This window comes from Desmodus rotundus, chromosome 13 (genome assembly GCF_022682495.2).
Source record: "Desmodus rotundus isolate HL8 chromosome 13, HLdesRot8A.1, whole genome shotgun sequence".
NCBI classification, from domain to species: Eukaryota; Metazoa; Chordata; class Mammalia; order Chiroptera; family Phyllostomidae; genus Desmodus; species Desmodus rotundus.
The window spans coordinates 52,287,013-52,301,768 of NC_071399.1; the positions used below are offsets into that span (position 1 = coordinate 52,287,013).

General features: G+C 38.8%; 1 non-coding gene across 1 annotated transcript; it reads left to right on the forward strand.

Moving 5' to 3' along the window:
• Positions 1–326: 326 nt before the first annotated feature.
• Positions 327–433, forward strand: LOC112313969 (U6 spliceosomal RNA). The gene has a single exon (XR_002975744.1). It is a non-coding gene; the product is annotated as a U6 spliceosomal RNA (small nuclear RNA).
• Positions 434–14,756: the final 14,323 nt, after the last annotated feature.

The window sequence follows — 14,756 nt, forward strand, 5'->3', positions numbered from 1 at the left end:
TTCCATAATTTTGGTGTGACAGAGAAGATAATGTTTCTACTATGGTCTTGGATACAAACTGAGAGTCAGGCTGAAATACAGTTTTAATGGATTATTTAAATATTAAATCTTAGCACTTTGAAGAACCTTATATGATAACATACCCTCAAATTATTCACATATTTATGTGAGTAAATGTACATTTTATTCATGGGCCTTAAACATGTTTGTTAATAGTTTTTGTATCCATTTGCTAAAGCATCTAAACTTGGTCTTCACATTACCATCACCTGAAGTGCTTTCAAAAAATGCTGGTATCCATACCTGCCTTTTACAATGCCGATTTACTGCTCACTTCGGCAGCACATATACTAAAATTGGAATGATACAGAGAAGATTAGCATGGCCCCTGCGCAAGGATGACACGCAAATTCATGAAGTGTTCCATATTTTTACCAGTGAGCACAGGAGATTAAGGAGACGGCACCACTGAATCCCGTTGGCATTCTACCATAGAAGTTCATACCATAAACCCAGGGAGTCAGAATAGATCAATTTAAGAAGCAGAGTCCAACAAGAAGAGTCTCACAAACAATGGGAAGACAAAGAAACAATTCCCAAATGAAAGGAAAGGAGGAAGTCTCAGAAAGAATGCTAACTGAAAAAGAGGCAAGTCAACTATCAGATACTGAGTTCAAAGCAATGTTATCAGGAAGCTCAATGAGCCCACAGAGAACTACCAGAAACTACAGGCAAATACAATGAACTCACTGCAAACTATATCAACATGAAAAAGGAAATAGAAACTATCAACAAGGGCCAAGAGGAAATGAAGAATACAATTTCTGAATTGAAGAACACAGTAGAAGGAATGAAAAGCAGACTTGATGAAGCAGAGGATCGGATCAGCAAGCTGGAGGACAAAGTAGAAAGAAATACCCAGAAAGAGCAAGAAAAGGAAAAGAGGCTCAGAAAGAATGAAGAGGGGTTAAGGGAAATGCAGGACAACATGAAACATAATAATATCCATATAATAGGAACATCAGAAGGAGAAGAAGAAGACCAAGGGATAGAAAACCTGTTTGAAAAAATAATGATGGAAAATTTCCCTAATCTGATGAGAGAAAAAGTCACCCAAATCCAGCAAACACAGAGAGTCCCAAGCAAGAGGAACCCAAAGAGGCCCACTGCAAGACACATCATAATTAAAATGGCAAAATTCCAAGACAAAGAGAGGATCATAAAGGCAGCAAGGGAAAAACAGGAAGTAACATACAAGGAGCCCCAATAAGGTTAGCAACTGACTTCTCAATGAAAACGCTCCAAGCCAGACGAGAATGGCAAAAAATATTGCAAGTAATGAGAACCAGCGGCCTGCAACCAAGACTACTTTACCCAGCAAGGCTCTCAATCAAGATAGAAGGCCAAATAAAGAGTTTCCCAGACAAAAGAAGTCTAAAAGAATACACTTCCACCAAACCAGCTCTGCAAGAGATGCTAAAGGGACTGCTTTAAGGAAATGAAGGAAAAGAGAAAGACAGAGGAACACAGGTAGGAAAAAATGGCAATGAATAACAACCTATCAATAATAACCTTAAACATAAATGGATTAAATGCTCCAATGAAAAGACATAGAATAGCTGAATGGATAAGTAAACATGACCCACATATAGGCTGCCTACAAGAGACCCATCTCAGGACAAAAGACCTACACAGACTGAAAGTGAAGGGCTGGAAACAAATTTTCCAAGCAAACGGACAGGAAAAAAAAGCAGGGGTAGCAATACTCATATCAGACAAAATAGATTTCCAAAGAAGGGCCATAAAGAGAGACCCAGAAGGTCACTTCATAATACTCAAGGGAAGAATCCACCAAGAAGACATAAACATTGTAAATATATATGCACCCAACATAGGAGCACCCAAATATATTAAGAATCTCTTGGAGGACTTCAAGAAAGGTATTGACAGGAACACAATTCTAGTAGGGGACTTTAACACCCCACTATCAAAAATGGACAGGTCTTCCAAACAAAATATCAACAAGGATATTGTGTCACTTGACAATACCCTAGAGAAAATGGACTTCACTGATATATATAGAGCTTTTCATCCCAAAGAAGCAAAATACACATTCTTTTCAAGTGTACATGGAACTTTTTCAAAGATAGACCACATGATAGGACACAAAGCAAGCCTCAACAAATTCAAGACAATTGAAATCATATCAAGCATTTTCTCGGACCAGAAGGGACTGAAACTAGAAACCAACCCCAAAGGAAAAAACCCAAAACACTCAAAATCATGGAGACTGAGAAGCATGCTATTAAACAATGAATGGGTCAAGAACGAGATTAGGGAAGAAATCAAAAACTTTCTGGAAACAAATGAAAATGAACTCACAACAACCCAAAACCTATGGGACACAGCAAAGGCAGTCCTGAGAGGGAAGTTCATAGCAATACAGGCCTACCTTAAGAAGATAGAAACATTTCAAACAAACAACCTAACCCTACGCCTACAAGAACTGGAGGAACAATAACAAAGACAGCCCAGAGCAAACAGAAGGAAGGAAATAACCAAGATCGGAGCAGAGTTAAATGACATAGAGACTAACAGCACAATTCTAAGGATCAATGAATCCAGGAGCTGGTTCTTTGAAAAGATAAACAAAATCAACAAGCCTTTAAGTAGGCTCATCAAGAAGAAAAGAGAGAGGATCCAAATAAATACAATTAGAAATGAAAGAGGAGAGATTACAACTGATACCACAGAAATACAAAGGATTGTAAGAAATTACTACGAAGAACTGTATGCCAAGAAATTTGAAAACCTAGGTGAAATGGACACATTTCTAGAAAAATATAATCTTCCAAAACTGAATGAAGAAGAAGCAGAAAACCTGAACAGACCAATAACAGCAGAGGAAATTGAAGCAGTCATCAAAAAACTCCCAACACACAAAAGCCCTTGACCAGATGGTTTCACAGGAGAATTCTACAAAGCATTTAAGGAAGAGCTAACCCCTATCCTTCACAGACTATTCAAAAAAATCCAAACTGATGGAAGACTCCCAAACTCTTTTTATGAAGCCAGCACAATCCTAATCCCAAAACCAGATAAAGACACAACAAAAAAAAGAAAACTCCAGGCCAATATCACTGATGAACATAGACGCTAAAATTCTCAACAAAATATTGGCAAACTGCATCCAGCAATACATTAAAAATATCATCCACCATGACCAAGTGGGATTCATCCCAGGGATGCAAGGATGGTACAATATTTGCAAATCAATAAACATAATACATAACATCAACAACAGCAAAGACAAAAATCACATGATCATATCAATAGATGCGGAAAAAGCATTTGATAAGATACAGCACCCATTTCTGATAAAAACACTCAGCAAAGTGGGAATAGAGGGAGCATTCCTCAACATCATAAAGGCCATATTTGAGAGACATACAGCCAACATCATACTCAATGGACAAAAACTTAGAGCTTTCCCACTAAGATCAGGAACAAGACAAGGATGCCCTCTCTCACCACTCCTATTCAACATAGTATTGGAAGTCCTAGCCACAGCAGTCAGACAAGAAAAAGCAATAAAAGGCATCCAAATTGGAAAGGAGGAAATGAAACTGTCACTGTTTGCAGATGACATGATAGTGTACATGGAAAATTCTATAGACTCCACCAAAAAACTACTTGACCTAATAAATGCATTTGGCAAAACAGCTGATACAAAGTCAATACTCAGAAATCAAAGGCATTCCTATATACCAACAACAAAACTGCAGAAACAGAAATCAGGGAAAAAATCCCATTTGATATACCAACAAGAAAAATAAAGTACCTAGGAATCAACCTAACCAAGGAGGTAAAAGACCTGTACTCAGAAAACTACACAACACTGAAGAAAGAAATTAAGGAAGACACAAACAAATGGACACATGTACCATGCTCATGGATTGGAAGAATTAACATCATTAAATGGCCATACTACCCAAAGTAACTTATAGATTCAATGCAATCCCTATTAGAGTACCCATGACATATTTCACAGATATAGAATGAACATTTCAGAAATTTATATGGAACCATAAATGACCCCGAATAGCTGCAGCAATTTTGAGAAAGAAGAACAAAGTAGGAGGGATCACAATACCTGATATCCAACTGTATTACAAGGCCACTGTAATCAAAACAGCCTGGTACTGGCATAAAAACAGGCACATAGACCAGTGGAACAGAACAGAGAGCCCAGAAATAAACTCAAGTCTTTACAGTCAATTAATATTTGACAAATGAGGCAGGAGCATAAAATGGAGCAAAAACAGCCTCTTCAACAGATGATATTGGGAGATCTGGACAGTTATGTGCAAAAAAAATGAAACTCGATCACCAACTTACACCATACACAAAAATAAACTTAAGATGGATAAAAGACTTAAATATAAGTTGTAACACCATAAAAGTCCTAGAGGAAAACATTGGCAGGAAAATCTCAGACATTCCATGCAGCAACATCCTCACGACACGTCCCCTAATGCAAGGGACATAAAGGAAAGAATAAACAAATGGGACCTCATCAAAATAAAAAGCTTCTGCATGGCTAAAGAAAACAGCATTAAAATACAAAGAAAACCAACAGTATGGGAAAACATATTTGCCAATGATACCTCAGACAAGGGACTGATCTCAAAAATATATAAAGAACTCACACGACTCCACTCCAGGAAGACAAACAACCCAATTAAAAAATGGGCAAAGGACTTGAACAGACACTTCTCCAAGGAAGACATACAGAGGGCCCAGAGACATATGAAAAGATGCTCAGCATCACCAGCCATCAGAGAAATGCAAATTAAAACCACAATGAGGTACCATGTCACACCAGTCAGAGTGGCCAACATAAACAAATCCACATTCAAATGTTGGAGAGGATGCGGAGAAAAGGGAACCCTAGTGCACTGTTGGTGGGAATGCAGACTGGTGAGGCCACTGTGGAAAACAGTATGGACTTTCCTCAGAAAACTAAAAATGGAACTGCCCTTTGACCCAGCAATTCTGCTGCTGGGATTATACCCTAAGAACCCTGAAACACCAATCCAAAAGAACCTGTGCACCCCAATGTTCATAGCAGCACAATTTACAATAACCAAGTACTAGAAGCAACCTAAGTACCCATCAACAAATGAGTGGATCCCAAAACTATAGTATATTTACACAATGGAATTCTATGCAGCAGAGAGAAAGAAGGAGCTTAGGAGCTTCTACCCTTTGCAACTGCATGGGTGGAACTGGAGAATATTATGCTAAGTGAAATAAGCCAGAAGGTGAGGGACAAATACCATATGATCTCCCCTTTAACTAGAACATAATCAACAAAAGAAAAAAGCAAACAAAATATAACCAGATACATTGAAGTTAAGAACAATCTAACAATGGTCAGGGGGGAGTGGGGAGCGGACAGTGAGGAGAGGGGATTACAGGAACTACTATAAAGGACACATGGACAAAATTAAGGGGGAGGGTGGAGGTGGGGGAGGGAGGGTGGTTCAGCTGGGGTGGGGTGGAGGGATGGGGAGAAAAGGCATACAACTATAATTGAATAACAATAAAAATTAAAATTTAGAAAGAAATAAAATAAAATAAAATGCCGATTTAATGCTCTAATGGAGTCCCAGACATTGGTACCCTTAAGTTCCCCCAGGTGACTACAACATGATACCAGGAAAAAAAACCCACTATGCTAAAGGAGTGAAGTGTGTTTCTGAATATTAAAGCTTGAAATGTGTTTTACTGAAGTAATGGGTGTGAGGTACTACCCCAGGCTGAAATATGCCTTATTCCATATGTGGAAGTGACATCTATCTTTTAATCTGATGGTTTCTGTCAAGGTCTAACCAGCATAGTCCTTTTCACTCCTTGCCAAATTTTTCATTGTATAAGTAACCCCCTTCTCTCAGTTGTCATTCCCGCCCCCACCTCACACCTCCCTCTTTGATCTGTGGCTGAGCAAGAATGAATGCTCTATGAAATGCCCACTCTGCCCCTGCAGCTACCTCCATTCATCTCCATTTGTCACTTTCTTGGCTTTGCTGCCACTGTCATATATCCTCATCCCTCGTAACCCTTTGCTATTTCTAAACACAAATAATGGGAAGACTCAGAATGGGAAAGAAATTCAGGTGATGTGCCTTGGCCACTATCTGCCTCTCAGATTTCTAACTGCAGTGAGCATAATTGACCTATGTCCCCAAGTGCTCTGCTCTCAAATCTACCATCCCATCAGCATGAGGCCACCCTTCCTTTGGGTGCTCAAAGTGAGTGGCTGAGCAAGGATGCTAAATCTGGCCTGTCCCTGGAGGCCCTGAGCTCCTCTGACTGGCTACTTGGGCTCTAGGGCTCCATATTGGCTTTGCCCAACCTACCCAGAACTGCACTGCAAGCTAAGACCCTTCACCTGCCCTTTCTTCCTTCTGTTTCTTCCTCCCAAAGGTCAGAGCTACATCTAGATCCCTCTCCATTTTTCCTCCCAGGTGGCTCCCCCAGATAAATCTCTTGCACGTCTAATTCCATCTTGGAATCTGCTTCTTGGAGGATCCAAACTAGCCATGTATTATTGGAGAAAATGTAAGAATAGTTGATTTTTACTCTAAAAAAGTGATAATTTTTAACTCATTTATGTAATCATCATAAACTAATGTATATATGTATATGTATTACGAATCCACTCATTAAAAAAAAAGATTTACAAGGCTAATGAAGACATATAAGGAATGAACACATTGGGACATTGGGTAGAAAAAGAAAATGCCCACAGTACATGCCAGAATGCCTCATAGCATAGGTCAACCCTGGCTGTACATTAGAAGCATCCAGGGAACTGATGCCCCTCTTGAGAGTTGATGCAATTGGTCTGGGGTGAGCCTAGGCATGTGCATTTTGAAAGCTCTCCAGATGGTTCTAGCACACATTAAGGTTTGAGAAACCTGGACTATAGGGGTACATACAGATAGGCCACAATTTATAGCACCTACAATATGTAAACTATTCAGTTGCTCAGGAGAAATGTGGTTAATAGCAATCCTGAGGGAAGAAAAAAATTTCTTCAGCAGATCTTCATAAAGGAAACATTGTGGGATGTCATCAACCACATCCTTAACAACATCCCTCCAGTAAACACAAAATGAGTTTCATAGAGTTGTTTCCTATGACATTCCTCAATGTTGCCAGGTTCTTTCCATGTGCTACCACTTAGCACAAGCAGGTTCTGTTCACGTACAAAATTTAAAGAGGAATTTTCCACTTTGGTTAGTATATGCCCCCTGAGAAGGCTTCATGCTGTGCTTTGGGGTAAAGCGCCTTGGTTAAACTCCAAGGGTACCAGAGAACATATACTTTTGTCTATTTTTTATACTGATGTTCCACATAAAATTGTGTTTAACCAAAAGATTTCACTGCTACCAAGTTTTTGAAAATTACTGTTCAGTCTACAGAAAAAGTAATCCTCCCATTCTTCAACAATTTTAGGTTGATCCCAATTGAGCCCACAACAATCCTGACTTCAGAGTCTCAGAATAATTAACTTCACTATGGGATGATAAATAAAGACACTTCACACTGTGACTCGGTATCCAAACAGCAAGGTACACCTAACCAGGAGTAATATCAATGCTGAACTGGACTCCATTCAAGCTAACATCAGGCCATAACAGACCAGAGAAACAAATTCCTCCCACATGACCAGAAAGTTCCATGGTAGCAACCCTAAGATTGACAGTCCCCATCTCACAGTTAGATCTTCACAATTACTCATAGTCATGAAGAGAAACTAAGTTATATCTAAAATCCTGACAATACAAGGAAATGAATTTGTGAAAGTCCAGCTTTCTTGATATGTGATACTAAAACCCATCGCAAAAGTCAGCCTATTGGGATCCTCAGCTCTAGCATCCAATCTGACCATTCTTTCTGCAGGAAGTCTCCCAACCTGGGCAGAGCACATACCTGCACAGATCATACAGTTGCCACCAGCTTCCTGGGCCTGACTAATGCAAGTGCTGCTCACTAAACTTCTGGCTTCTTCCCCTTCTTGAGCTTTTCTTCCCACCATCCTTACAACAAACCCTGAAGGTCAGGGATTAAGATGTTTAGTACATGAGTTCTCTTCATCAGTTATGATTTACTAGCTTCCTTGCTTATTGAGCTATAGTTCATTGCAACTCTAGCAAAAATAATTAGAAAAATTTACTATACGGTTCTATTATCTGTGAATTAATGTATGCTTCAAGGACGTTGCTCTTTTGCTGATGGAGGGTGCATGCTATTAGCATTATAGAATGACTCTTGAATGATTGTGAATAACTTTAGTAGGAGCTGGATTGAAAATCAAAGGAACAAAGAGCATCATTTGAATATAAGTTCCAAGGTGGGTGTTTATGCCATCCAAATGAGTGAAAAACACTGTCCAAAGAATCAAAGTTCAAGGACACCCAGAAAAGAAAGAAAAAAAGAGAGAGAGAATAATTGTATCTGCTGATCAGTTTAGATCCTTATTATTTTATCACCCTTATTCTTGACTTCAAATACACATACACAGAAAATGCTTACGTGGAGAAAGAGTTTTATTTTTTAAGTATTATGATTTATAACTTAAAATGAATATTCATATACTCACCCCCATTCCTTTCTCATCAATAAACTACCATTCTCCACAGATGGCAGAAGTAGAAAGAGCCATCATTACTCCCCTTAAAAGAAGAAAGGGAGCCTTCTATCACTGGCAGAATTCCAGGGGCAAGCCAGGCATACCATCCTTACCTCCCCACCAGTTATCAATTCCTGACTTCTGTGAAAGTGTAGGAGAAAACCTATCAAATTATTTTTAGAGGAGAGAAAGTCTGGATAATCCAGAGATATAAAAAACAGTGAGCATGTTAGTAAATAAAGCTACCAAGTATGCTACTAAATAAAGCTAATATAAAGGTAGAAACTCCTGGAAGAACCAGGATTCAATATCTTACCAACATCACCACCATCTTGGTTTTACCCTGTGGTGCCCTTAGGCACGGACAGACCTGATAATAGCGGAGCATGTATGGGCCAAAGGCTTCACTGAGATTCTGTCTTAGCTCAGCACTGAGGTTCTTTTGGACTATTAACACTTTTCAGTCTCAGTTCATTTCGTCTCTCCTCCCTTGGCACTATTTTAGGTCCCTGCACTGCTGCCCCAGCATGGCCATGTTGGGGTTGTTCAAGAAGCAGTCACATGAGACAGCTTCTCACCGTGGAGACTAATCAATGCTTGTGGCAGGTTTACTGGTTCGAGAAATAAAACCTGCTTCCTTATTTCTAGTTTTAAATGCTGTTCAACATATATGTGAGAAATGATGTGGTAGAATTTAATAAATAGCTGGTGATTTGCTAAATTCTTCACTCTCTTCACAACTGTAAAACATTTGTAGAGACAATGCAAGAACAGGTTTTGAGAGTAAAAGAGGAAGTTAAAAATGAAGAGCTCCAAATAGTGCTAGGTCAAGGGGAATAACCGCAATGCTGGCCTGTGGGATTAAAATCTCAGTACCTCAGCTCTGGAAATTGTCCTGCCTTTTTTCCCCAAAGGCCAGAAACAGTGAAGTAAGGAAAGAGGGGTTTTATCACATTGGACTTCGCTTCATTATTTTCACTCTATTACAAATCCACTGCTCTCCAGGATAACCTCACCCCAGGTAATGCTTTTTAAATGAGGTGTTCTTTCTCAGACTTGTCTAGTCACAATTCATTGGTGATTGCATGGGAAGGTTAAGAGTGGGAGATTCTGTCTCTAATGCTTTTGAGATAAACCTGAAGTGTTCTTAAATTTATTGAGCTTTTTCTGCTCTGGGTCTGCATATGTGTATACCTGGTCAATTGCCTTTTTAAAAATAATTTCCTAAAGATTTTTTTTAAATGTTTTTGTCTAATTACAAGTTTTTAAACATGATTACTGCAGAAAATGTACCATAGGAAAATATTTAGAAAGGTGCACAAATAGTATTGACAAGGGGGTTCATCATTGCATTATTGTTAATTCTAAAACTGTAAACAACCTAAATGTTCAAAAACAACATTTAGATAAGTGTGACTACATATGCAATCATTAAAAATCATTTAAGGATATGGGATAGTGATCCCAATATATTAGGAGGGAAAAACAAGGATATAAACAATCTGTGCATCATAATCCTATCTGCTTTTAATTTTTTATTGATCTATTTACTTATTTTTAAAAAGAGGGGATATTCCAAAAGGTTAACTCTGCTGTAATTTCTGGATGTGTCCAATTGATTTTTATCTTCTTTATATTTTTCTGTACTCTATAACATTTTTAATTACTATATATTACTTTTAGAATCAGGATAAAATGATTCCTTATTACTTTCAAGTTTAAATAAACCAATAACCCCAATACCTAAAAAACTAGTTGTGTTGATAAAATCCTTTGAGGGGCTGGGTCTTCCTGTTATAAACAAAAGAAGTGACATCCATCAGCCTTTCTTGCAACTGAAGTCAGTGAACTTCAATTTAGACCTTTCTCCTTGCCTTTCCAGGCTCCTGTATCAACCAGACTCCCTGTCTTTCTTTTTTGTTTGTTTGTTTTTAATTTTTTTCTTTAGTTAATTCTAGAGAGAGGGTAAGAGAGGGAGAGAAACATTGATGTGAGAGAGAAACATCGATCAGTTGCCTCTTGCACTCGGCAACCTTTTGCTTTGCAGGATGATGCCCAGCCAACTGAGCCACACTGGCCAGGGCAGGCTCCTTGCCTTTCGAGGTATTTGGCTACTCAAACATGTCTGGATGGCAGACAATTCACTCCACCAGAGCCTTAGTCTCCACCTTCTTCCAGGGCTGGCAGGCAGGAAGAAGACACATGCCTGCATCCAGCTGTTCTATCCAGGCACTAGCCACCCACCTGTGACCTATTAACCATCTCTGACCATCATTGAAAGGCAACCTGGACCAGTGTGTTCCAGATGAGGAACCCTACCTAAGTCCAGAGAAATAAGATGGTCCAAGTTCCAGAAAATCTATTAGGTCTGCTGCTTTTCTAACACTGCACACTTCCACCTTCTTTAAGGAAAACAGGACACATGTAGGTGAGAAAATGGCATAGTGACTCTTGTCTGTGATAATGTATCCATGTCTCCCTCCGTACATTCCTTCCCAAGTAGTTAGCCACAAAGTCAGTGTTCCAGAACTTTAATTTCAACACACATAGATGGATTCACCTTCATCAACACATTCTCATTGGGTCCCTTTTCTGCACCTGGAAAAGGTAGAGGAATAAAGAATTCCTGCCCTGAGAAATTTAGAATCAAGGGAAAGTTACGTAGCAATATGGGAACATGCACTTACTGTAGGTAAAATAATGTATGTGGGACATCCAGCTTTTTATTTCAAACTGCCATGTGCTATAAATAAGTAGAATGGCCAGACAATCTTAATTAATTTTACTGTGCAAAATTAAAATTCAGAAACATTTTTATTGTATTCTCTCTACATCTCATTTTTGTAAGAAAGTGGGATTTAATGAATGTAGCTACTTAGAGATACACTACCATCACTTTTCTTTTTCTCATGATGATAATGAGTTTAATGAAATCATTATCTTCACCAGCTTCTAAGGCTAGGGAGCATAAGATTGATCCATTTTCCCTAAATTCTTTTGTGTAGTAAGTTTTTATGCAAGTGGAAAACTTAATGCTAACAGAAACAAATTTGACCATGCTTTTTAAATTATAGGATAATTGCTAATTCTGTGGTCATTCATCCTCATGCCATCAACTCCAGCACAGGAAACTATGAGAAATATAACCACTGGTAAAATTAAACCTGCAATTATAGCACCAATTTCTAGGATATGTTGATTTTTCCTATTTTGCAACATGTAGACAGATACATAAACTTTTTTTTCATTTATTTCTCACATGTTGGCCTTGTAAATCTAGTGTTTGCCATATCATGATGATTTTTATAAATTTAAGACAGTTTTGATCCTGCTTATAGCTTTCCTTTTTAGTTGATTTTTAATGTGGGTGACAATGTACTCAATGTGTTAGCACACCTACCCTTGAAAACACTAATTAGAAGAAGGAGGAGGAAGAGGGGGAATGGGACAATGAAGAGGAATGAGGAGAAAAGAAACAAACATAAAGCAAATTCATGCTTTATCTCAATTCACCATCACTTAGCCAATAATTATCTTTGTCACCTAACATTTGGATCAATGAATTCCCACCACACTTCATATCTTTACAAATATCTCCATCTTCTTCCAAAACTTTTTCTAGGTACTGATTATTTCTCTCATCCACTACCCTGCTCAGTTCTTAGGGCCATGTATTCAAGATTTTACTATATTTTACATTCAGACAGCTCCCAGATTTTCCTCATTGGTTGAAGCTCTCTCTATCCAGAATCTTTCTTCCCCATTGTTTGCATAACTAGTTTTTTGGGTTTTTCCTTTTATATAGCCATGGTAAACTTTTATTTTAATAAATTTCATCAATTCTCCATGTGTTTTATGCCTCTCAGGGTCAGTATTGTCAGTCTCATATTATCAGTTCCATTGACAGGGGCCCTGGTTAACTCAAATTACACTACTACATATCTGATTTGACATAAGCCCCCTCACAGATTGGAAGTGGGGAAGAGGGAAATCAGTAATAAATATTCAGCACTTAGTGCTTTGCATATACCACGTGGATTTAAACTCAGATAGTCTAAAGAGAAGCCACCAGTTTACCACTACACTATGTTGTTGTGATGAGGAAGAAGAGAAACAAGAAGGCATAGGAGGAAGTGGGGAGGTGGAATAACATTGGTTAACTCTCTAGTGCCAGGAAAGCACTGGGCTAGAAGAATCCTGACTTCCTAGCTATATGGCTTCATATATGGCCCAATGGCAACAGGTACTGATCAGTTACAAAGTTTGCTGTACTAGGTAGTCTGCTGGATACTGCACACCACTCAGTGAGCAAAAAGTGACATGGTCCCTGCCCTCTGAGAACTTGCAGTTTAGTAATGGAGAAAGATAAGGTGGCACAGAAGGACACAGAGTTCGAGAGGGTCCAAGAGGGAGGTCTTCCTGGGGTGCTGTCCAAAGTGTTCTCTAAAAGATGGTTCATCCAGTGTTAATCAGGAAGGAGCAAGTAAAAGTATTACAAGAAATGGAATATGTGCAAAGGCCACACCTCATTTGAAAGAGGAAGTTTACTGAAACAGTGCAAAGAGAGTGCTCAACACAGTTCCTGGCAGAGGGCAGTGGTTAATAATGTCAATGATAATGATAGTGGTAGTAATGGTAGTGGTGATGACAATGGTGATGGAGAGGCTGGTGGTCATGGTGATAGCGACAGTGGTGGTGACGACATGGTAGTGGTGGTAATTGTGCTGATGACCACAACAGCTGCGATGGAGGAACATCCCCTTTTCAAATATTGCCACCATATTTTCTTAACCAACTGTAGAGCTGATTAACTGAGATTTATTCTTTCTATCTTCCTGTTCACCCTTTTAGTAAAAACACTAATTCAAAGTGCATTTCTTTAAAGGCAGGAAAGAAAGGGAATAAAGGAAAAGTGGAAGTCTAGATCATGGACATCTGACTAATATTTCTTTTTTTTTTAAGATTTTATTTATTTTCAGAGAGAGGGGAAGGGAGGGAGAAAGAGAGGGAGAGAAACATCAATGTGTGGTTGCCTCCCGCACACCCCCCACTGGGGACCTGGCCCACAACCCAGGCATGTGCCCTGACCGGGAATCGAACCGGAGACCTTTCGGCTCGCAGGCCAGTGCTCAATCCACTGAGCCACACCAGCCAGGGCTAATATTTCTTTTATTTGTAAATTTTTCAGTGCAGTATTTCAGGGCTTATTGTTCTAAACTTTACAAATGGAAAAATAAATATATAGATAAGATATTTGTTAATTGTAGTATAAATGACCAGTTTCTCCAGAGAATAATTTAACTAGAGCAATTAGGTGAGACATGGAACTGATACTAAAATTTTCTCAGTAGTAGCAGAACAAAGAAAACAATTTTCATTCCAGACCATACCCCTTTAGACTACCTTTGAGCAATAATTGTTTGTAACAGTGTAAGTTTTCAAAGCCTTGCAACTAGTGTAGAAATCATGGACCTTGCAGTTTCCTTGATCACCTTCACATTAACCAGCTACCTCAGACAGGCAGACACTTATTTGAAACACTTCTGAAATGCTATGGTGAAATATGCAGTGAAATATAATTTACACGGCTGTCACCTCTCTCCACAGATGCTGTACATATAACAAGGTTCAAAGGATAAGAGAATCTAACGGTTATAAACACAGAATTCCCACACCCAAAAGATTTCCATAAATGCCAAATAAAAGCATAGAGAAAGGTGTAGTTTCTCACTCCCATTGCCTTTTAAATGGATTGGCTATTTTCTATTAGACCTCACCTGATTTGTTTATTTAAAGTTTATTGCTAGTAGACTACTGCCTAAAAGAGGAGAAAAGATCACTGCAAGCATGAGCTAGAGAAACTGCAATCTGCCTGACAGTGCGTAGGAAAGAAATTAATTCTTTAAACCAAGGTGCTAGAAGGAGCATCCCTTCCATCTAAACCCGGATATTATATGTCCATATGCATAGATTCACTCTCCCCCTAGGGAGACGAGTCATCACTTTCTTTAGATATATGAAGGTGTCCTCAGCTGCAGAATTGTCAAAACCCATT